Genomic DNA, 23,614 nt, shown 5'->3' with positions numbered 1-23,614 from the left:
AGAAATCTTTTTAGCATTGTTGTTCGGATTACGAGCGCGATTCCCTGTAGCTAAGTAAACTTCCCGCACAACTTTCCTGTTTCGTTGTTTACGTTACGAGGGAGTTTCTATTTCGCGAAAATGCTCGTCGAATTCATATTCGAGCCTCGTCTCCCAAAAACCGCTGCCGGGCGGTAAAATTTCTTCAAGGTTGCCATCCGGGTTATAAGGAGGAGATCGAATTTCGCTTTCGCGAACGTGAGGGTGCTCGTCACACGCGATCCTTCATCTCTTCAACATCGCTCTCTTGCTTCCGAGATCGGTGCGAGCTCGTTTCTAGCTTTGAATGGAGCAGGCAGATGTAGAGCGCCGCAATCCCGGGAGGAGGAATAGGGCGGAAGGGTGGCAGAGATGGAGAGGAAGAGAAGAGGGAAGGACGCGGCATTTCAATATTGACGTCAACCCGCGACGCTTCCAGAGCGACGCGATGTCTCGTACCTCGTTAACGGCACGTTGATGCCACCAGCTGGGAATCGAAAATGTGCGCGCATGCCGTCAAATCGGCGTTGCGTAAATATTTGCGCGTTGCACCGATAGCATTTTTTTTTTTTTTTTTTGGCTTATTTTGCATCGACCCCAACTGACGCGTAATCGCACGTCATCTTGTCATTCACGTCGTCTTTTTTCCCGTATTTCCCGTGGAGAGCGATGGAAGAACAAAAATCGTTGAGATAGATTCATCCATTGATTGATAGGAATATAAAAATTGTTATCTCTTAAGATGGGTTTATCCCTTCATTACTAGAAATGTAAAGTTTGCAGAATTAAGAAAATAGATTTCTTTTCAGATTGTCGTAATGACTAATATAAAACAGATATTATAGAGAATTCTTTTAAAAATAATGAAAAATTCATAATTTTTATCCCTCTTCTCTTCTAATACTTACTTTTAGGATGCATTTGTAAAAGTAGAAAATAATTCGGAAGTAAATTATCATGTGTATGTGCTGTATGTGTGCGGGTGTGTGTGGATGTGTGTGAATTCCTCTTTAAATATAATTATAAAACGGTAACCGCGCGTATTTCGAGCGGTTTTTAAATTGTTATTATGAAAACTGAGCATTTAGTTCGGCAAAGTCTATTTAAAAATTTTGACTTTGACTTCCTTCCAGTTTTAAATGTGTTATTACCGTTCATCAGAAGCGGTTGTAATAAATTTGTGCGAATTCCACTTGATGTTAACGCATCAGAAATGCCTGTTGTCGCACATTGCGCGTTAATTAATTAAAATGTCCCCGTTAAAAATAATATCGTTCAATTATGTCTCGATTGTGAATTGCAATGCATGAATATTTTCACGCTCGCAAACAACACGAAGATTCTATTATAAATGTCTGGTCTGTATTGATCGAAATCGAATGGAAACATTACGCTGCAGTCGCGGCACGTCAAAAGCTGTCTCGATTCGCGCTACCAAATTGTGCATGTTAGTCGCGTGTAAAATGTAAATTAGTAAGTTACCTATCTCGTCCACGCGTGTCGGGAGATGGTTCTGCCATGACGTATTATCGTGTTGATTAATTAGCATTCCACCGCAGTTGTTGACCGCGGTGCATCCGGCGCCGTTGCAGACGTCGTCAATCGAAATGGAAAATGGTTGCAAAAATCGTGGTCATCCCACGCTGCAAGAAAGCACGGCGAGTGTCCTTCTCGAAGTGATTAATGTGAGTTTTCGTCTAGTCGAGGCGATCGATTGTTCCTCGAGAGAAATCTTTAGATGTAAAACGAAACTTCCGTGCGCGAGGTGAAAAGTTTTCTAGACAAAATAAATAGAAACTTTGTCGATTATTATTAAAATATCAATAAGATAATTAATAATCTTCTTCCCCACCTTTTTTCATCTGCTTTCTATAGAAAATATATTAGAGAATATATTAATTTTTTTTACGAAAGAATTGTACTAATTTCTCTCAATATCTCTTTTCGTTCTTGAAGGATAAATATTTTAGAAAATTTTAGAAAAAAAAAATATGTGTATATGTGTGCGCGCACGCTCTGAAATTACAAATGTATTTTTAGTTTTCTTTCATTTGGTGTCGACTGGTCCATCAAAAATGCGGATTAGGAGATTCCATGTTTGATTAATTACAATCCTACGTTGTATGCAGCACTCGTTTATTTTCGTGCTTTCGGCGAATAATTACGCCTGTTGAAATTTCAGAGAACTGCTGACGTATCCACCTACGCAGCATCAGATCGTGCGTTCGTAGTAATCGGCTATAGCGAACAAAGAAAGAGAGAAATAGCATAAAAGACTTTGATCAAAGTTCTTGCTCAAGCTTTCTTATAAATATTTTGACGAGACAATATTTTAATACTGTAATCATCTCCATTTTCATTTAGCGGGATTACCATTTCGCTCGAAGCAAAATTTTGAAAAGATGGTTTCGTAATGAGACACTACTGGTTCCCAAAGGATTAATTTCGTACAAAGTGTTTCGGACCAATGTAGTTCCTTTTAATCTGGATGCTGCGCAAGCAATTAAAAAAGATCGCATTTAAAGAAAATATTCTGGACGCGATACATTATGTAACTTTTCATAAAGAATGTATATCAATCATTCGCGAATTTAATACGCATGGAAAAACAGTATTATATTTTTATTAGTATTTTATTTATGTCATATCCGAACGCGCGATTAGAAGTTTTAAACGCAGATATTTTTATATTGTCTGTCTTTAAAAAAAATGCGAAAAATTAATTATAACTACCTTATACATATCTTTTATCTTTTTACTCGCAATAATATTTTCACTTTGTAATCTGTAATTATTATACCGATCGCGTCATTTGTACTAAGATAGAGATTATTAAGCAAAGACAGAGTGATATCTTAAAAGTTCGGTTAACTCTGTTATTTTTAACTTTAGAAAAGTTTACCGGTAATTCTCCAAGATTTTTGTGTAATCCGCTTTAAGAACATCTGTGGGAGAAACCATTCTGTTGCTTGAAAATTTCAGACATTCTCAAAAGTCCATTCAAGAAAAATCCCTGCGGAGGGATTCACTTCGCTTGACGAATCTCAACGTTTCTTGAAAAAGTTTCTCTTAAAAAGTTGCGTATCTCAAAACGATGTCGCTCGTAACATTCTTTCGTCTCATTCGAAGCATAGTCACATTTCAGAAGTATATCTCGGATACACTTAAAGAATACTTTCAAACAAGATAAAGATTTCTTCAAATAAAATTAAATGTAAAAGATATTACGGAGAACTATTTTGTGTAGTATTTTACATATTTTTTCGATAAAAAAAATTAAATTTTTTTACACTCCTTGTGTATGTGCGTAGGTGAAACACGATGCGATCGCTTTAGTAAAAAATAACGAAGACAACTGTTATGGGTGTCATACGCATACTAAATTTTTCTAAAACTGGTAAAGTTACTTTCAAAATAACCGGTGGACATATATGTTCGCGTCGCAAATTATTTTATCCTTAGCTATTCCTTTTCCTCTTACCCATACCTCGTTTCTCCCTTTCTTTGTTCCTTTCTATCTTACGTATAAGATTTTACGTATATGTCTTAAATACTCTCTATAAAAGAGAGATATTTGCATACACTGTAGCTTATAAAATTATGTTGATCATAGAAAATATTCTTTCTATTTGGTTTAACCTATTGGTTTAACATATTTTGTGCCTCCGGTATATTGGAGATAACGGGATTATAATATCTCTCAAGAGAATAAATAAGATTATATTTAAAAAATAGGATATATTGTAGTATCAAATGTGCATTAATGGAAAAGAATGTGATGAAGATACTTTCTATCTCATCACCGTTATAATGCATAAAATGAATTTCTACAATATATTTCAAGAAAGTTAAGTGAGATTCAAAAAATTCCTATAAACATATATATATATATTAGTTGAAAAAATATTTTATTAAAAACTGTGAAAGAATTATAAATTAAGAATCGAGACTGTAGGATAAATACAAGTTTCTAGTGTTTATCAAATTAATAATTATTGAATTTTCCCAGCAACTTCTAAAACATTAGAAGTTATTACGGATACATTTTGAATACAATTTCAGAAATATATATTTTAATAAAGCATTTCCAACAGATTATTGGAAACTTTTTCCACTTACTCGATATTCTCTTTCAATGTAGAGACTCTTAACTGTATATTTCATAAACTGTTATATACATAAATGGTAACATCTATATCGTTCTTGAAAAAAATTCGTCAAAAATCTCGCTTTACTACGAAAATGTAAAGAACCCGTACGATTCATCGCGCATTGCGCGACGTCCGATCGCAGATTTATGTGTCGTTCGCCACATCGCCTCGCGTCATGCTGCCCCTCCAGACGAATCTAGGGATGCTTAAAATTCACAAAATCTTGATATTTTTTACTCACTCAATATCAACTATATCAAGTATCGATACTAATCCATATCTCATAATCCTATCTTTGAAAAATATATAAATATCACTATATTGACAACACACGCTTGATATTCCGTTTCTAATATCAAGGTAAATATTTAAATGTTACGGTTAAATAAACACAAAATAATCAGAATTATGAGCTAAGTATCGATACTGTTTAGGTATCATAAAGCATCCCTAGACGTCCTATGCTGCGCGAGCTGTAAGGTGCACGCAAATACGGGGGCATGCGAACATGTGGGCATACGGTGCTGAGAGTATCGACCATGTGGAAGCCGCGAGGAAGAGGACACTGCACGCTCGCACGTGCGTGACATACACGTTCGCACGTACTCGTATATCCGTGCATTCGCACGTCTGCGTCGCGGAGGCGTCCGCCAACGAAAAAAAAAAAACAAAAAACAAAAAAAAATTGAAAGAAACTGGTCATCTCCCTCGAGAATTCTCAATTACACAGAGTAGCAAGACTATATAAACGCACGAGACAAATGTAATATCGGTGCTCGAAATATCGCGAAATCTCGTATAAATAACGTCTTTTCGTGATATTTGGCAGATTAGAAAAATAATTACGCCCCGATGAGGAATCCGATTAATAACGTTTAATTTGCCTACGACAATTATGTAAAATATTGCAGATAATAGATATCTTAGATAAAATAATTAATGTAAACTAGATATGTGAAAACTAGATTTTCGATTTATTTAAAGGGCTTGTATAATTTCGACCCCTATTTGTAGTATTATAATATAACGGGTGATAATTACTTACATTATTTATATTAATTGTTTATAGGCTGCTTATCATGATAATAACGTCGGATGAATATTAATGCGCCATTACTATTCAGTTTCCATAAATATGAAAATCGATCAACAATTCCAAGTATAATATATATATATATTAATTAAAGTTGCACATTAAGTGATTATTAGCTAAAACATAATTTTTACGAACCGCGCTGAGAAGGTTTTCATATTGAGATATAAAAATGTTCTACGTATTAAGGTAAATATCCCAGTGGCCGGATGTTTAAGCGTAGGTTGTCACAAATAATACAATTTATAATATTAGAAAGATTTTTAATATAAATATTTGCATTTAATCGAAAGTTTAAGATTCCCTTAAGCAAGAAAAAATTATTTGAACCCATATATTTCAATTATTAATTAAATATTTACATAAGTAATGGAACGCGTCAGTGTACCAATGGCCAGACAGCTGAAATAGGTCACAGCCCAGTATTCGACCATAACTAGAAAATTAATATGCTGACGAGAAATATTGATATAAATAGATATTTAGTGACAAAATACAATTCCGGCCATTTAGACATTTACCTTATGTGATCGCCGATTAATTCATTTATTTGATGACAAGATGGTATATATGTATATGTGTTTTATTACGAGAGCGAAAATAAAAGGCTCGTTTCGAGAGACTGCGAAGAGGATACACAAATTGAACTGGCGCAGATCGGCAATTTCAATTTTCATTGTCTCTCGAACATTGAACCGGAAAAGAGAGTAAGTCGATCTCCGACAAAGTCAGTCGTTTAAATATTACATATCCCCTTTTATCCCCGCGTAAAAAGTCGTCGAATCCGAGTGAGAATCTGCGATGACGAGCAAAAAGTTTGCGCAAAGTTTCGCGATGGAGATGGCCAGTTCCCAAACATAAAGCGGACAATTTCTTCCTCTCTCTATCTTCTTTATCTTTCCGCTTCGTGATATACCTTCGAGTGTGTTCTGTCTCTCTATTCCTCTCTTTCCCTTTGTCTCTCTATTTCTCTACATCTGTCTTTCTCTTTCTCTTTTTCTCCCCTTCCATCCCTCTCTCTTGATGAATTGCATGAGCGAACGCGCGATCGTGTACGTCTGAAATGAAAACTGTGCCAAACGCTGCCCCGACGAAATTAGCCCTTAGCTACTTGAAACGTTTTACGAGCCTGCTCATCGCAGTTTGCGACGAAAATGCGTGTGCCTGGTGTTGTCAATAATGCACACGCCCAAACTTCGCTTTTTTTCTCTTTCTCTCTCTCTCTCTTTCTGTCTCTCTTTGTCTCTCGGTGATGCCTGCGAGCGAGAGAAAGGCACAATTCGTTAGGAGGCCGAACCAAATGTAGTAATGACTTTTGGCCCCTCGCCGGAATCCCGATGAAACGCTTAATGCTGATAAAGAACCGAATATGAAAATGTATAGTCGAGGGTCAAATGTCCAAGGATCTTTGAATGAATAAACAAAAGGGTCAAAGGTCTAAGGGTCGAAACTACAAGGACTTGTAATGAATGAACTATAATGAAACGGAATCCAGCAACAATTAAATTGTAGCTCTAAGAAACTCTCGATATAGAGTGAATAACTAAGGCAATTAATTTAACCTATTTAAAAATTACGAAAAATTGAAAATATTAAACGTAAACGTTTTATATCATTGCGAAACACTGCGCATCCCTGCTTGATGTATAGTTTGATATAATAAACTCGGAATAATTCAAATGTCCGATATATGCGCGCTTTTACTACTAGCTTCTTAGATCTGACACGACATAGGGTTTATGCTATTCGCAGTGATGTAAAATAAAATATTACGTGTAATAAACCTTTTAAGATAAAATAAAATTACAACGCGGCAAGAAGGAAATTTTGCGCGCAACACAAGGGATGATAAGTTTACAGGAGTTATTTTTAGCAATAATTCATATGTTTTTAGTTGATGGAAGTCGGACCTCAGTATTTTTACCATGTTGACATATTTTCGTGATTTCTTTTATTTTAAATTAAAATTTCATGTTAAATATCTAAATATAAATAATGTAAAATTTTTAATTCTTTTATTTTAATAAAAGGAGCTTAATAAAAAAAAAAAAAAAACTATATTCAATCTATTTTGAGGAAAAATATCAAAAATTAGCCAAGCTGTATTAATTGACTAAATTATATTAAGATAGATACTGGTTAAGTTCTACATATACGTATATAAAATCTCTTTGAAAAGAATAATGTATTATCATGCTAAATTAGCGCTCAATAACATTCCCATTTTTAAAAAATATTTAAATTTTTACGCTCTTCGACTATTCCTCTGAAAAATGGAATTTTACTACTTTCTCTCTTTATATACCGATGATATATTCTGACTAGAAGTCATCACTTCGCGGCAAGTATTGTAACACTGAGAAACTTGGCTCACCTTAACTGCGAATCTCATTTGCTGTGCAATGGAACCATACAGATCGTCATTATCATATTATACGAGCACATCTCGCGCTCGTTCTGGAATACATGACCATCCCAACGGAAGACACGCCGATAGATCCGAGGAGCTCCTTCGACGATAGTCTCTGCCATTTGTTTCGCCATTCTTGGCTTTTTATATAAGAAACAAAAAAAAAATTTCAACTTTTTTATCGGGAATACCCTATATTAGCGCGCATCAAATATATGCTATATTGTTCAGATAAAATTACTCTAAATAAATGTTCAGATATTTTATCTTTTATATATTTAAGGCGAACGGTTATGTTTAAATAGAATTATTGATTCTATGATTTATTCTTATAATCCAGAAGAAAAGGTTATCATACATCATTTATTATCTTAATTGAAATAATTAATTTAAATGGAGAATTATTTTGATAATTGTTAATGCTTTTTATTATACAATTCCTCCTTTTCAAATTATTTAATATATATATATATATATAATATATACACGTTGTAGAAATAATTCATTATCTTTAAATTAATTTTTTATAATGCATATTAAATAATAAACAAATCTGTCGTGTGAATTTGCGATTTTTATTTCTCTCTTATCTCTCTTGCTCTTTCTCGCTTTCTGTCTTTCCAGGTATTGGCATTGTCGCAGAGAATGTCTCGCGGCTTTTATCGGCTTCGGATTAACAATGTTCTAAACTATTTCAACCGACGCAACATAGCGGCTTGCTATTGTGTCTGACCGCGTACTGCGACCTCGCTCCTCATCTGCCAGTAGAATCGTTAGAACTTCGCCGCTAATAACGATATACTCTTGCCGTTGTTGCCGTCTCGCAGAAATGATACGGCGATCTCGATATCAAGGAGATCTCGGATCGCTTCGGCGAGCGAGCGAAACTCTCGAAAGATATATAACGTTACATTAGTTAAGTTTCTCTACTCCGAGAAAAATTTACTTGTTAGAGAAATATCACGATAGCTATATTAACATATTTAAGCATATACATTTCGATAAAAGATAAATTTTTATTTCTTTATTTAGAAAAATTCTGAGAAAAATAATGCTGTCAAAATTAATACGATCTATTAGATAGTGTACTATATAAAATACTTACAATATATATTTTGTAATATTTATATTGTTCTCCGTAGAGGTATTAACTTCTCTCTTGACTTTCATTCCGGTTCTCGTCAGTTAAAAAAGTTGCCAACTGATTGTATAAAATTTCAGCCTCTTTCATTTACTGTACGGTACACGATTCTCCCTTTACTGTTTTCAATGATCACGTATTAAGTTATTGTTTATCGGATTCGTTATACGAAGAGCGACATAAATACTACGAGAAATATGTATAATAATATTGTATTATATAGCATCTGTGTTTAATGACTCGGCCTTGACATCTGATTATTTGGATACTATATGTATTTTGAATTCACTTATAAAATAAAAATCTCTCTCTAATAATGATACAATATATTGTATAATAAATTAACACGTGAGATTATCCTAATTAAAAATTATAATATTATACCGACAATTAATTGGTAGCAATCAGATGATTACATTTTCTCTCGGTATTCGAATGTCAGATAGAGTAATTATGATCACACAACCAAGCTTCAGTGTCAGCGTTAACTGAATATTTCAATGAAAACTGATTTTATAGCAAATTGGAAGGTTCTTTTTGAAATTGGCCATAATACCGCGCATTGTTATCTATTACTTCCAGTAATCAATCCTATAATCAGACATTGTTATACGGCGTTGTCGTGTAGCGTTTACCGTAAAGACCGCTTGATTGGATTTGTTTCGAGACGGCAACGGTCGAGGCTTCCATCTTAAACGGCGTGCCGACGACTTTGACTGGATAATTGTGTATGTCGTGTTTCCTAAATGGTATGTATCGCGAATTACAGGGTAAACACGATGGGAGGGCTTAGCGTAGAAACGACTTCAATGTTTGCGGCAAGCAATCTTGCCGGGCAAATTAGTGCCCGAGTTAATTATCTCTCGCGATCAAACTATTAAAGGACCAAAGAGCGCTGCTCCTTTTGCGATTATTTATGTCGCAGAGATCCGTCAGAGATTAAATGGCAATGCAGATTAGATTATTTATAGTGAAGATACAGTACACACACCGTTACTTGTTCTAAAATGATTTCCACACATTTGTTTAAAGTGATATATATCTTACATAAGTTACAATGCATATAATGCATATAAAATCTTATATTTTAAAATCGTACATTAAAAAATGACAAATGTAAAAATTTCACATGCGGTAACTTCAAAGAACATCTTGCAATAATTTTAAAATATTAATTTTTTTATATAAACGAGAAATGTATTATATTTATTAGTCATGTATACTCATCGTTTGAAGTTAATATCTTTTCAAAATAAATATCCATTGTAACTTCATTGTAATATAAAACTTATCTCAAATTGTCCAAGAATAAGAATATGTAATTGACCAATATATATTTTTCTTAAAATGGGAGTGTTCGCACTTTAAAACAATGAAATAATATATGTTTCTCTTTCTCTCTCTCTCTCTCTCTCTCTCTTTTTTTTTGGAAGTATGCAAGATAATTAATCGATTCAATCAGACGACTATCTTAGTACAGTCATCTTAATCTTTCATCCTCCAATCCGATGACAAAATTATTTCAATACTGATAGCATAATAATTTTATAAGAACATTCAAACATTATAAGTCCGTATAAAGCTGCCCATTATAATCATGCAATCTCCCGATTGTCTAACAACGCGAACGAAAATAAGTATCAGACAATTTGATCCGACAATTGTGTTAAATAATTCTAGGTCGAATGTCTGTTAATAATCTACATCACCTTGTGTCTTCATTTGCTGCAAGTACAAGAAAAGTACTTCTTGTCGATGCAAGATCTGTATTATTCATACAAGTGGCCATGATTTGCTGATAATAGCAATATCATGAATCATCTCTTAATTTGCACCCAAAGTCTGTAATTGTCTCAACATCGTTCTCGTTCTTTCAAAAATTTTAAAGAATCCTTCTTCGAAATGTTAGTTTATTAGAGCTCATTAAAGAAGTTTTTTGAATTATGATATAAAAATTTTTCAATTTTTTTAACATTAGAGAATAATTTTTTAATCATTACATAAAAATTTTCATAGTAAATGTATAACTTTACAACTTAAGATTTTACATACTAGTGAAATGTATTCGGTTACTATTTTACTCTAAACGGGATCGCAAAATTATCCGTCGTCCGGACGACAGGTCTCGTCGAAGTTTCATGTGGAAACCAGTAATGGGAGGCAATATAAGCAAACAGTTAGTTTCGGCGAGTTTTGGAAGAGGCTTTATCGTTGTTCACGTGCAACAGCTTGCAATCTGACATCGTTCGATCTGAAGTGGTCGTAAATAGGTGTGAGAGTGCGCGACATGGATACGATTATAGATATATATGTATATATATATAGATCTCTCTTTCTCTCTCTCTCTTCATTCTCTCTGTCACACATGTAAAAGTTACTGGCGCTGCGGTATTTATCCATCGAATGTCACACACCATCATTTCACTCCGCTTCCCTCGTTATTGACGTTTTTGCACGCTCCTTTCCGCTAGTGCGAATTTGACACTTAATATAACAGTTAAATCTTTCATAAAAAAAAAAGTAAAAGTCGAATAATTTAGAATTTTGACAAAATAAAAAAAAATTTTTTATGATTCTTCCAACACTCAAATTTAATTTTTCATCACAATTTGCATGATTTGCGAATCGAGTATTGGAAATTGTCAAGCTCAAAAACCGATCGTTTAATTCTTTAAATGTTACGAGGAAATCCATCAGTCATCCAAGGTAACTCGACTCTTTTTCTCAAATATCTTCTTTTGTATTACTAATGAAGCGCATAATGAGAAACAAGACGCTATTCTCGGTGACTCTCGTTTGATTATAATAATAGCGAATCTAATTTTCATTAATCTCCTGACAATATTAAATAACAAAAGATAAAAAAACAACAAATAATTATCTAGACACCTTTTATACCGCTGTTGATCGATAAACCACTACTCTCCCCAAACACTAAATGATAAGTAATTTATTTAACATATATGAGTCTATACTTGATTCTTGTCAGCCGCATCTTTCGCTTACTATTGATAAACGGCGTGAGATAAGTGAACGGATGCATGCGGGGATCGAAGGGGTAGTTGGAAATAGGGGGATGAAACGAGAACGGCAAGAGTGGGCAACCATCGGACGCCGTTCATCGACCGCCGAGCTCATACGAGAATTTAATTGTCAGCCATACGAAAGCGAACCGGTTATCGATTCTACGCTAATGTCTCTCTCTCTATCGAGTAAAACCGCCGAGTGGTTTGCACGTGTTGCGCCTGCATCCCTCCAGCTGCCGCCCTCTGCAATCCTTTTCTCTCTCTCTCTCTTTCTGTCTCTTTCTCCTGCCTTGCACTCTCTCGCTGTCCCTCGCGTGCGCTCTTCTTCTCCTCGCTTCTTTTTTTATCGGTTCCTCAAATTAAAATGCATCCTAGCATATTTAAGTTAATGCATTTATCTCGATTCTCATGTGTAATCAGCGTACGAAATTTATCTATAGCAATTATTTCATGCATGTGGAATTTTTCTAATGCCATTACTACCAGATCAAATATTAATGGCATTAATGATAGTAGAATTAGTGATGAATTTCGAGTTTTTTTTTTTTTTTTTTTTTTTTTTTAACGGGTATGACGGGAAATTATCATTATTTGTCATTAAATTCAATTTTAATTTGAAGATATTTCTAAAATAAACAATTAAACTTCCGTAACAAATAATTATATTTGAAATTAAATACATTTTTAATTTATTATTTAAAAAGATTTTATATGCGTCGTCTTATATTATGGTCAGCGTCAATTTTATTTGTAATAGATAAAAGACGATTAGTATAACAACATATATATGTAATAAAATGTTCTTCAGTTTAATGCATATAAATTAGCCATATTATTTATTCGTATCTTATCGTGTATCGCGTTGATGGTAATTTCACGCTGTTTATATAACCGAGGTATAGTGGGTAGCTTAGTGCTCTTAAGGGATCTGTCTCTCCCCGAGTATACAATATAATGTTCTCTCTATATTTATCTATATATATATATATATCCATTTCTCTATTTATCTCTCTTCTTTTCTGCTCTTTATATTATAATTTTTTAAGCGATCATAAAAGAAGATACTTATAAATTTTTTTAAATAAACATCTATCATTCGTAATTAAACTAAACGCTTATATAATATATTGTTAAAAGATTACTGTCTTCTTTTCTGAATATCTAAATTATTGAATCTCGAAATCTGAATTTAGATTCTTATATAGATTTAAGTACAAATTATTCGATTTTCAATTCAAAAATTCTTAGTTTCTCTTTTAATCCATGTATCTTTTATCTTACAAGCTTAGAGTTATGAATATTCAAATAATCCTGGATTTTGATAGAAACAGTATATTTATTCACGAACTTTAATTAATGATATATATATGTATATATATTTCCGCCAACTTTCTGAACTGGAAGCGCAGATTGATTATCGATTTTATATTACGAATTATCGCTTGTTACGTATATATTTTTCGTAATATGTATATTTTTCGATAGAGATGGAGAGAGATTATAAAGATTATTATCAAAATTTTTTTAAATCTAATAACTCGACGAACGATATTATGTAAAGTGATCATAATCTTCGTTTTTTCGTACCATCCATCCGCTGAATGTACTTCGTCTCTCTTTCATTGTTAGTAGGAAAAAAAGTAACGCGCGAAGAATGAGGTCATCGCGGAATTCGAAAAAAGCTTACTGCAGCACTGTACCGATAAAACGCAACCATTTCTCCTGCCGCTCATTTAGCGCTGTCCGATAACTTCTATATCGAAGAAACGCATTACATAAGACCCACGATAATAAATATCGATATGCGTGATATAAAGAGCCATTTGCAGTGGAATTTGGCTATTAGAACTTCATTGAAGTTCCAGTTAAGTTTGTTGTACTAAAATTATGCCATCCGAATTGTCTATGTCAAATTGAAGTATTCCTGCTTCGGACGATCAGAATAGACCTGTAATTTTTTTCTCTGCGCTTTTCATAAGATAAGAAATTCTTTCTGACAGAGTTTGAAGCTCTGCTTGTTAGATAACTTTCTATGAGTTAAGAAATTAATGTCGGTGTATCTAGAATCGATTTACTTTAACATTTCCATAAATTAAAGCAAAATTAAAGATGTTAAAAAATATATAAGAGATAATAATCATCACTTGTTAGTAATTAACAAATCGGAAAAAGAATTAAATAGAACAGTTCTGATGCCTGAGCGACGACGAAAAATGGCAAAAATGTAAAAGAAATCGAAAATATATATGCGAGAGATCTATCTGATAGATGACTTTGTGATTATCAATAGCGCAGACCGACTTTAATTCCGGCGTTCCTGGAGTCGCCTTGGCGAGAGTCGCAGCTGCATTCGCAGCCACAACGGAGGATGGAGCATTCCGCTTTGCCCGGGCGTGTATTCGACTGCAATCCGCGTGTCTGTCTATCTGTTCGTCCATTTAAGCGCGCGATGCCCGCGGTGCCGCGAACGATCGATCCGCATGATGGCAGCGGACCGTCTTCGGGAACGAGAGCGAGCGACTCTCGCCGGCTGCAACGGCAATAGTAGCAGCAGCAACCGGGGAGTCAGCGACCCTTGACACCCTTGGAGACAGAAGCGGCTGCAAGTTTTATACGCCCTCGCGCGCTGCCCTTTTCTTCCTCATCGCCGTTTCAGCGCGGTACGCGAAGGCCGCGCGTCATCGATCTCTTCCTAGTCTACCCGCATCTGCGAGACCGCGAAAACAGTTTGTCTTTTCTTCCTTTCTCTTTCTCTTCCTTTTTCTATAAAATGCAATTTCACGAATTGTCGAAAGTTCGTCTATTTCTATTCTACGTTTTTATTCCGCGTTAGAAGACATGAAAAAGATTTTACTAATATTTGTTTTGTTTGTGAAAAATATTCTACATCATCTCTCAACGCGCTACAACTCTATATTGCTTGAATCAGTTGTAAATTTGCAATCTGCGGCCATCCATGCTTAACTTTTATTGTTTTTTTTTTTTAACAAATCCATTGTAAATTCTTACTCTATTTCAAAAATTTTAACTTTATTCGATTTTTAATTTTATGTTACATGCTCAATAAATTATTATATATCTTTCAATTTAAAAATAATCTAAGATAAATCTCTCGTATACATTTTTAACATTTTTGGCGTCGCTTTGATACATGTAGATTAAGATGTAAATGCATCAGATACAATGATATCTTGTTAATATTACTTTTATGTATATTTCGTTTCGTGCAATGTAAAAGCATTCTTTTTAAACGACTTTGCGGCGGAAATTTATCTTTCTCCTTCATAATATTTCCTTCCAACAAAGTTTCTTCAAACTTGAATTTTTTAATCTATTTTTAAACTTTTTCAATCTATTTTTCAAATAACTCTATTTAATATTTATTATTATTTAATTCACGATATAAGAATTCCATACTTAGATTTTTGATAATACGAAATATAACATATTTTAATCTATAAAATTTATTGTTAGGTACAAAAATTAGCTTGACTAACGATAAAAACATTTTGGTCTTTATTATTCAAGACATTTTTTAAATAGCTTCGTCATTATTTCTCATTACAAAATTTATGGTAAAAGATACTATGATTAAAACCTCGATGTCGGGAGAAAATAAATTGACGTTTTAAAGTCCGTGAAATCTATTATATTGAAAGATAGAAAAATTGACTGAACTAATGTAAAAACGTTTCGATCTTAGCCATTACATCGCGTTATGATTGAAGTGGAAAAATCACATTCTTCGTCTATCTCGAGATATATGAAATCAATAACAAACTCATTGATCGTAATAGTCGGAAAAGAAAAAAAATTAGTTCGTCACATTCGAAAGGAAATAAATAAAAGCAATTTTGAGTGCCATTGCTTTCTTGAATTAGATTTATGATAACATTTTATATAAATATTGAATGTTAAAATTTTATGCTAATAACCGAGAAGTAATGAATTGTTAATGATTAATCGTTTCGATACATGTGATAAATATTTATGCAGATTTCATATATTGCTATCGCGCGCAATTTATGCAAAATATTTCAAATAAATATACAAAACAAATGAGAAATAATTGTTAACTGAAAGCAATATACAATTAAATGTTACTCGATTATATCTCAACAATCATATCATCTCAACAATCATATCACGTGTGATTAAATGTTCGTTCAAAATATCCATCGTAGATATAACAAGGATACGTTTGTAAAACTTGATACGGGAAAAAATTAAATTGCAAATTTTACATGACAAAAAAAATTGGCATATAAAAACGAAAAAAGAATTTTTATATTCTCGAAAGCTGTAATACAGAAATCTTTATTGTAGTTTAATTAATTATATAATCGCTGTATTATTATATTATATTATCACATATATATTTCAATATCAGAGAGTTTTTCCTATGTTTCTTATCAAGTAGAATTAAACGTAGCCATTTTGTAATTTCATAATGCACTTCGCGTAAACATCGGACAACATTTTGCTTAGTAATTTCGGTAAAAGCTGAGTAATTTCCTGACGCATGAGTAGTCGAGGTCGTTGACCGACCGGAGCTGTTTTTCCGGCGGAGTCTTTCAAAGACGTCCACCGTCATATGAATCGATCCGTTGCATTTTGATGCATCTGAGACTACGAACTACGTTATATCAGTCGGTAGAAATAATAAAGCCGCCGTTCAAGAATCGAGTATGAGAGATATAAAAACGAATCTTATATTTTTTAATTTTATTCGATTCATTAGGAATGCTTGGTTTGTATTTTACTGCGCATTTGTACATGCAGTAGCAGATTAGTATTTTTAGCTTAATTTGGAAATAAAGAAAATTCAAAAAATTTATTGGAATCTGTATATGCAAAGAATTTTTTCAATGTTACCACAAATCAAATAAGATAAACAGATAATGTAAATATGAAAAATTTAAGATTTTCTTTTTAACGCCATTTTTGCATAATATATTGTATTTAGAGCGATTTCCACATACATTTATACATAAAAATATTATTGATTTATAACAATGATTTTTCTCGCAACGTAGAGAAATCTCTGAAGAAATTTACTAAGATCTTACTAAGAAAATTCATGTTTTAGAATTTTTATTTAAATATTTTATATACTGGATCGGCTACATCCGCTCTCACTTTAGAGCGGAGCTCTTCCCTTAGACCATATTTCCTTTCAAAATCCGAAACCGATTCACGGGTCGTCAGGATAAAATCCTGTTCAGTGGCCCTTTTAAAGGAGCTTTGTATTCACGGCTGAACACCGGCCAGCACTAAAGGGCCGATGTCCACCGCGTTACGAGTGGAGGACGTTACGTTCGTTCACACAATTTATTGCTATCAGGTAGAGAGGATACGTGATTGGAAAGGTCGCAAGAGCGAAAGCTCTTCGCTCTATATAGACTGGCTTCTTTAAAGGCGAACGACTCTCGTGCTCCTTGTGAGCCGTTCGACGAGAAAATAAACCTTCCGTAACGAGACCGGATTAAAGATCGAACGTAAATCTAGATTTCAAACCGCGTTCTTCTGGAGAATTCACGTTAATCTCACGTCTTACGATGGAGACAAATTTTTCTTCCATTTTTCATGATATATCAGTAAATCCCAAAAGTATTATTCTTGATTGAAAGATGAAGTTTGATAATAAGGATCAATCAATTTAATACGCACGCGCTTTCATTTGCAAACTTATTCTGTATTCTATAAAAATGTGCGTTATATCTTTGTAGATCACTGATAGATATGTGATCATTTTCGTTTCGATTTGTTATATATATTATATATAAACAAATTTTATAATTTTTGCTATAAAAAAAATGCATCGCGTTCGAAATTAAAAAAATATTTATGATCAAAATAAATATTAAAAATGTATAAAATAAAGGAGCTGTGAAAAAAAAGCAATATTTAATTAAATTTTTATTACAATATTGATGCTTTAGCATTGTTAAATTAATTTTCACACATTACGCGTAATATTATTAAGACAACAAAACGATCATCAGTCTAATTTGCCACATTTAGTCGACGCACGTTTCTCTCGCGCGGGTATTTGTCTTACGAGACAATTTACCTCCCTAAAAACTCGTTACAAGATACATCTCGACTTGTCATTAACGGCACCGTACTAATTGGATTCAAATTAAACTAGTAGCGTTCTCGTGCAGTTTTAACGCTCTGAAAACTCAAGAAGACGTTGTCGTTTCTCCTAGACCGCGTCGATCCGCTCGTCTTTTAGGAACTTGAATGGCAGCCTTTAAAAATTAAGGACTCGATGTGGGCTTAGCGCAAATATATTTCTTTTCTCACATCGACCCTTTTCGCGGCGCCAATTCGGCCCCTCGACACGTACAAAGTGAACGGGATCCGATGGCCAAGATAATTTACACCAATAAGGGCGCTATTTATCGCGAGAACCAAATTGTAAAAGCACAATAGTCGTTGAACGCACACTTGACGTAAAATATGGCTGGAAATGTGGGATGAGAGAGGCAAACAGCTGCGCTAAATAAGTACGCGCTTGCGTGAGTCATAATAAATTTAAATAAGATATTTAATTTAAAATTCAAATAATATATAGTTATGAGGAATCTTAATAAATTTTAAACATGTTCATATTTTTTTGATGAAATATATTTGACTGAATGTGGATTTGAATTGTTAGTGTACTAAAATTTATTATCGCGTAAAGTATATATATTTTAGATTATACATATAAATATGTATATATGTACCTCTCTCTCTCTCTCTCTCTCTCTCTAGTTTCCTGCATTTCTCTTTATCTACACCGTTTTCTTCCTCTTCCCAATCATAATTTAATATTACCTAGCAATAAATTTTTGTTAATAATTTAGATCTAAGAAATGCATTTTCTTCAAAGTATATATATCAATTGTGGAGAATGATGTGCACGTTTCAGTATTTTCGAAACATTATTCATATAAATACCGCTTTTAAGATAACGGATTCAATTAGTTTATCAAGCATAAGACATCTTTAAGCATCTCTCTAACATCTTATGCAGCTAAGGTTGTCTTGTAGCGACCGCAGAACGTCGTGATGTATTAGCCTGATGCGCTTCCGGTTATGAGGTGGTCTCTACGTTAATGTCTTATATACCGAGTGTCTTGTCTGATGCATGATTCCAACGTGAGTTGCGGGTTACTTTGAGTGACAGGTGTTGTGTTGCCGTTCTTAAGTCGGCTTTAACTAATTATAATAAATTAAAGCGGTGAGTTAGTTCGGAGTTTGGATATCTACAACTATGTGGCGCGTCAAAATTACTTCTATACTACTGAAAGTACAGAGAGATACGTTTGGGAGTGGCGCGTTCTAATTTTGTGCGTAAAAAAAAAAAAAAAAAAAAAAAAAATCGAGCTGTAGCTTGCAGGTAAGCGACGTGTTCCTAAAGTGACATTACTAAGGCGCTTCGTTAAAGGGCCAATATTTTCCGAGCGAGAAGCCACATCGCGCGAAGCCGCGAACGCTCCATGTTCCTATTCTTAAATTTAGTCCTAGTTCCCGGCCGCTGAACGACGGCGACAAAAGAACCTACCATCCTTGAAGGTGGTCGATGGAGCGTGAGACGCGGAGAGACTTGAACCCTTTCCCTGGCGGGAAAGCTACTCCTCTCGTCGTTTATCGGATAACTATAAGTTCCAGCCAGATCAAAGCACTTAACTCCCCTCGACGCGGTTTTCACCTTTCCGATAGCCATATGTGAGCATAATAGCAATTCGCTGCGAAAGCAAAACTGTTTGAGGGAAAAGTTCGGCAACAATATGATGCACGCAGACACCGTTTTACGTATGCAAGCAATGATGCATTACGCAGCTTACATCTCGCCTTTTCGTCGCGGCGATGTATTAACGTCGTGATACGTGTTTCATTTGACATACACACGTATAGAATATATATATATCACATGATCAAATCAAAGTTTGAATACTAGAAGAAAGAAATTATTATGTTTTTTATGTAAAATTTTGATATTCAGTTTTACAATATCTTTTATTTCGAATTTATCCTGCTGCTTCTCGATTACAAATTACAATGTCAGTATCAATGGAACAAATCGATGGAACTGATAGTATCTCTTGGTAAACGTTTTTGCAATAAATTATATATTATATTCGGTAATATTGGGGTGCTTTTCACGGATATTTTTATGATTTATAACTGGAGCAATATATGTATGTTGCCAGAAAACGCTTGCGAGATAAGATATTTAGAAGAGTTCTTGTGGAAATACTTTGTTGTATGAATCATTTTTATCTGTCATATATAAAGGGTCTAGACATTTCTTGATTCATCTCGGGATCCTTTCATTAAGTCGGAGCACATTTGAAGTGAATATCAGGACAACAAACACGCGATAACACGACAAACTCTGTACAAGCATTACGTACGTTATATGTCGAGGGATAGACAAATTTTCGCGGTGTATCTCATAAGAATCGACGGCGTGTGTGTTTTTCGCATACACAAAAGTCCTAGTATTCTTTTCACAGCGAGTTTATTCCCGGAATAGTAACTATTTTTCGTAAACACATTTCGAGAGAGAGAGAGAGAGAAAGATCGCAAAGTACATCTTGCGAGGAAAAGCACAATAGCCTCTTCTTTTCAAATGGATATCGTATTTCTTCTCTCGTTTCAAATCCAACTATGTGATTACGAGTCTCCCTCAAAATTGGATTTGTCAAGACATTATTAAATGTCAACAACGATGCGCGTCTTCAAAGACAAAGCAAAAATTTTGATACGATATTTTATAGAAGAAATTTATTTATCGCATTTGCTTTTAAAAAATAGAATATCCCGATTAAGATTTATATAAAATTATATTATTTTTTATATTGGAAAATCTTGTGCCCGTTTTTGTCCCCGTAAAAAAGAATATATTATTTACGCATTAACATGTTAAAATTAACTGTATCGTTTGCGTGTTTGGGGTATTTTAACCGAAACGCAAGGGAAAAATGTGGCAAGCCGTTTCTATCGTAAATGCTCATAAATCTCCATATATTGACTAATATATAACTCCATATAAGACTAATATATAACTTTTTATTCTATTTCTAATTTATTTAATTTCTATATAATTTGCAGACTCATTTACGTGTTACTAAATCTTGCTATTTTATTGTTTAATTGATGATCAACAACTTGTACGATTAATACAAGTTGTATCCTTGATGTTTGTAGAATAAAATCACTATTGTCGGGTTAATTATCTTCATATAACGTGTATTCATATAACGGTTTCATATAACGAGTGGCATTTCAGTAAGAGGAAGCTAAACAAACTATTCAATAAAACGTATTGTGCTGACATTGGCGTTAAAATTATCACGAGATTAAGTCAACCTTCTTCCCCTGCGAACGTTCGTTCTTATTCGTCGTCGCATTAAGCCTATATTTCTTCGATTGCCGAAATGGCAAAATGTCGCTGTGTCCTTTTTTGCGCGATCAGCGATCGACGATAGCTCGCGCCCTTTTGATCACATAACGTCGGCAATTCGTAGGATTCAACGGTGGTCGCGCGCTCGGAAAGCTATTCTAAGGGACCCGACGAGGATGGAATAAGCGAAAGCGACACTCATGTGCTACGTGACAGGAGTTCGCAATCAATTCAACTAATATGGCAGATAGCAGCGCCGAGAGTTAATATTATTTCGTTGCTTCAGCACGTTAACTTCTCCCGTCACTCGTCAATTTACTGATTTAATAATCGCACATTTAAATCTTTTAAGATCATTTATAAATCTAAATCAAGAAAAGAATCTTTTATTTTAATCTTTCGCTATTTAAGAATATCGAAATAAAATGGCATAAAGAGTCAAGCGCAGTATTAAGGGCGTATAAATATTTATTTTAAAAGAATTACATTACTCGCGAAAGGCGACATTTCGGCCCTTTTTTTCGCTATTTATCTCATTAAGTAATTTTTAATTTATTTTGTTATATTAGAACTGTTTTTATATACACATAAATATATACATTTCTATATAGTTGATTAATTTATTATAATAGTTCTCGAGTCGGTTGAGAATCAATACCGAAAATACTTAGGCATTTTGGAAGCAAATTATCGAGATATCTGATTATATAAGAGACATTAATATTATCTCTCTATATTACACATCTCTGTATTATCAATGTTTCGTAGGAGAATCGATAATACTGACACTTTTTTATTCTATATATCGAGATGTTTCAACACATGCTCGTTTCACTCGACTCGCTCTGTATGTCTGGCCTTCGGCTACTAAAAACAGGCATTCCGTGCACCAGCGAGAAACGGGGTGATGTTGATATCTGCGTTTCTCCGGTCGACAGTGCCGGCCACGAAGTCCGTCTTTGTCAGAGAGAGGCATTGATGTGTCTGTTACCGCCGTGATGAGGTAACTGAGAGAGTTTGCGCGCAACTTTGCATCCCCGTTACATCGCGCACACCTGATGGCCTCGTTTGCGACAGCGTGATAAATCGCTACGATTTTCGAGTCGGTCAATTCGCAGCGAGTAAAAAGAGTACTTGTATTCATATCGCGTTGAGATTTCTCTTTTTTAAATTCTTTTTTTTTTTTTATATCTTATTATTATCTAATTCTCGAAATGTGTCATATTTATTATCAATATATAGGTCAATTGATTAAGTATTATTAATAAATAAAAATAAAAAAATATATTTTTTTTTTAATGTATTATATAATAATTTTGAAATAAGCGACCAATTTTTATTCTTCCTCTAATAGACCGCTTGCCACCAAACAATTAATGTTCTCATGTATCCTCCCCTTCATATCAAGCCCTTCCTCATCGCGTATGAAAAAATGTTCATCCTTTTATATCCTTACATTGATCTCTTTCTCTCTCCCTCTTTTACCGTGAAGAAGGATTTTTACGCTTTTATCCTTACGCCGTACTTTTCCCATCGAAAAGAGGAAAGGTTTTCATGCTTTTATCCTTATGACGTATCCTTCTTTCTCGAGCGAGAAGTAAGGATCCTCTCGCTTTTACCTGGACGTCAAAGCCTTTTTTAGTGCGAAGGTAATGTCCGCGTTGGTGTGTGCACGGGGAAACGCAGGAGGAAGGAGAGAGAAATCGGAAGAGCGGGAAAGAAAAGACTTTGGCACAGTTTTCCATGCCGACGTGACCTACTGGATTATCGATTCGTCGCGTGGCGGTTTTTGGCGACTGGCAACGATGTGCTTGATTTTGAAACCGAATGTCTCTTTCCGTCATAGCGTCTCATATCGAATGCGAAAAAAAGGGGCAGGAACCTAGCGGGAAATAAACGTGGATGAGGATAGGCAAGGATGATTGAAGACCGATATTTTTCCGCTCGTTCGTCTTATATCGTTTGCGATATACTTTCACGCTCTTTCTCTCTTTTTCTCTCGCTCTGTTTCTCTATGCCTCTATGTTGTCGTTTTTCTCGTGTGTTTCTTCCGTCTTCCTGTCTCGTCTCTCTTTCTCGCTCGACTGTCATCACTTCTTTTTATCTCCTATCTTCCCCGCCACTTGTTAACGCTTTACAGTTATCTTTCTCTCTCACGAGTCTTCTACTATTTTTATTTGCTTCTGTAAACTGTCACTGAGAATTACACTTCTTTCTCTCTCGCTTTTCATTCTACTTGTCATTGCTACTATGTTTTTTACTCTTCTTTTGTCATCTTCTTTTATCTAATTTTTTTTTGCAGATATTTCTATTCTCTTCCTTTTTCTGCTTTCTTATATCAATATTTTACAGCCCCCCCCTCTCTCTCTCTCTTT

At 34.2% G+C, this 23,614-nt stretch overlaps 2 protein-coding genes across 10 annotated transcripts in view; one reads left to right on the top strand and one right to left on the bottom strand.

Moving 5' to 3' along the window:
* The window catches only part of LOC138938969 (nicotinic acetylcholine receptor alpha7 subunit), a 170,381-nt gene that overhangs the window by 2,068 nt on the left and 144,699 nt on the right, over positions 1–23,614 (top strand). The gene's annotated exons all lie outside the window — the stretch shown is intronic.
* The window catches only part of Zir (dedicator of cytokinesis), a 169,258-nt gene that overhangs the window by 22,637 nt on the left and 123,007 nt on the right, over positions 1–23,614 (bottom strand). For 4 of the 6 annotated variants that reach the window (XM_070306385.1, XM_070306387.1, XM_070306388.1 and 1 more), the window contains 2 exons: positions 7,637–7,812; positions 1,501–1,795 (listed from right to left, as the gene is read on the bottom strand). The exons of the other annotated variants lie outside the window; for them this stretch is intronic. The gene's annotated coding sequence lies outside the window, so the exon portion shown is untranslated. The remainder of the gene's footprint in view (positions 1–1,500; positions 1,796–7,636; positions 7,813–23,614) is intronic. 6 annotated transcript variants of the gene reach the window in all.

This window comes from Polyergus mexicanus, unplaced genomic scaffold, assembly GCF_030449975.1.
Source record: "Polyergus mexicanus isolate NDT 795.1 unplaced genomic scaffold, iyPolMexi1.0 SCAF_13, whole genome shotgun sequence".
In the NCBI taxonomy this organism is placed as follows: Eukaryota; Metazoa; Arthropoda; class Insecta; order Hymenoptera; family Formicidae; genus Polyergus; species Polyergus mexicanus.
Note: the sequence above shows the minus strand (reverse complement) of the source record. Positions and strands in the feature narration are given on the sequence as shown.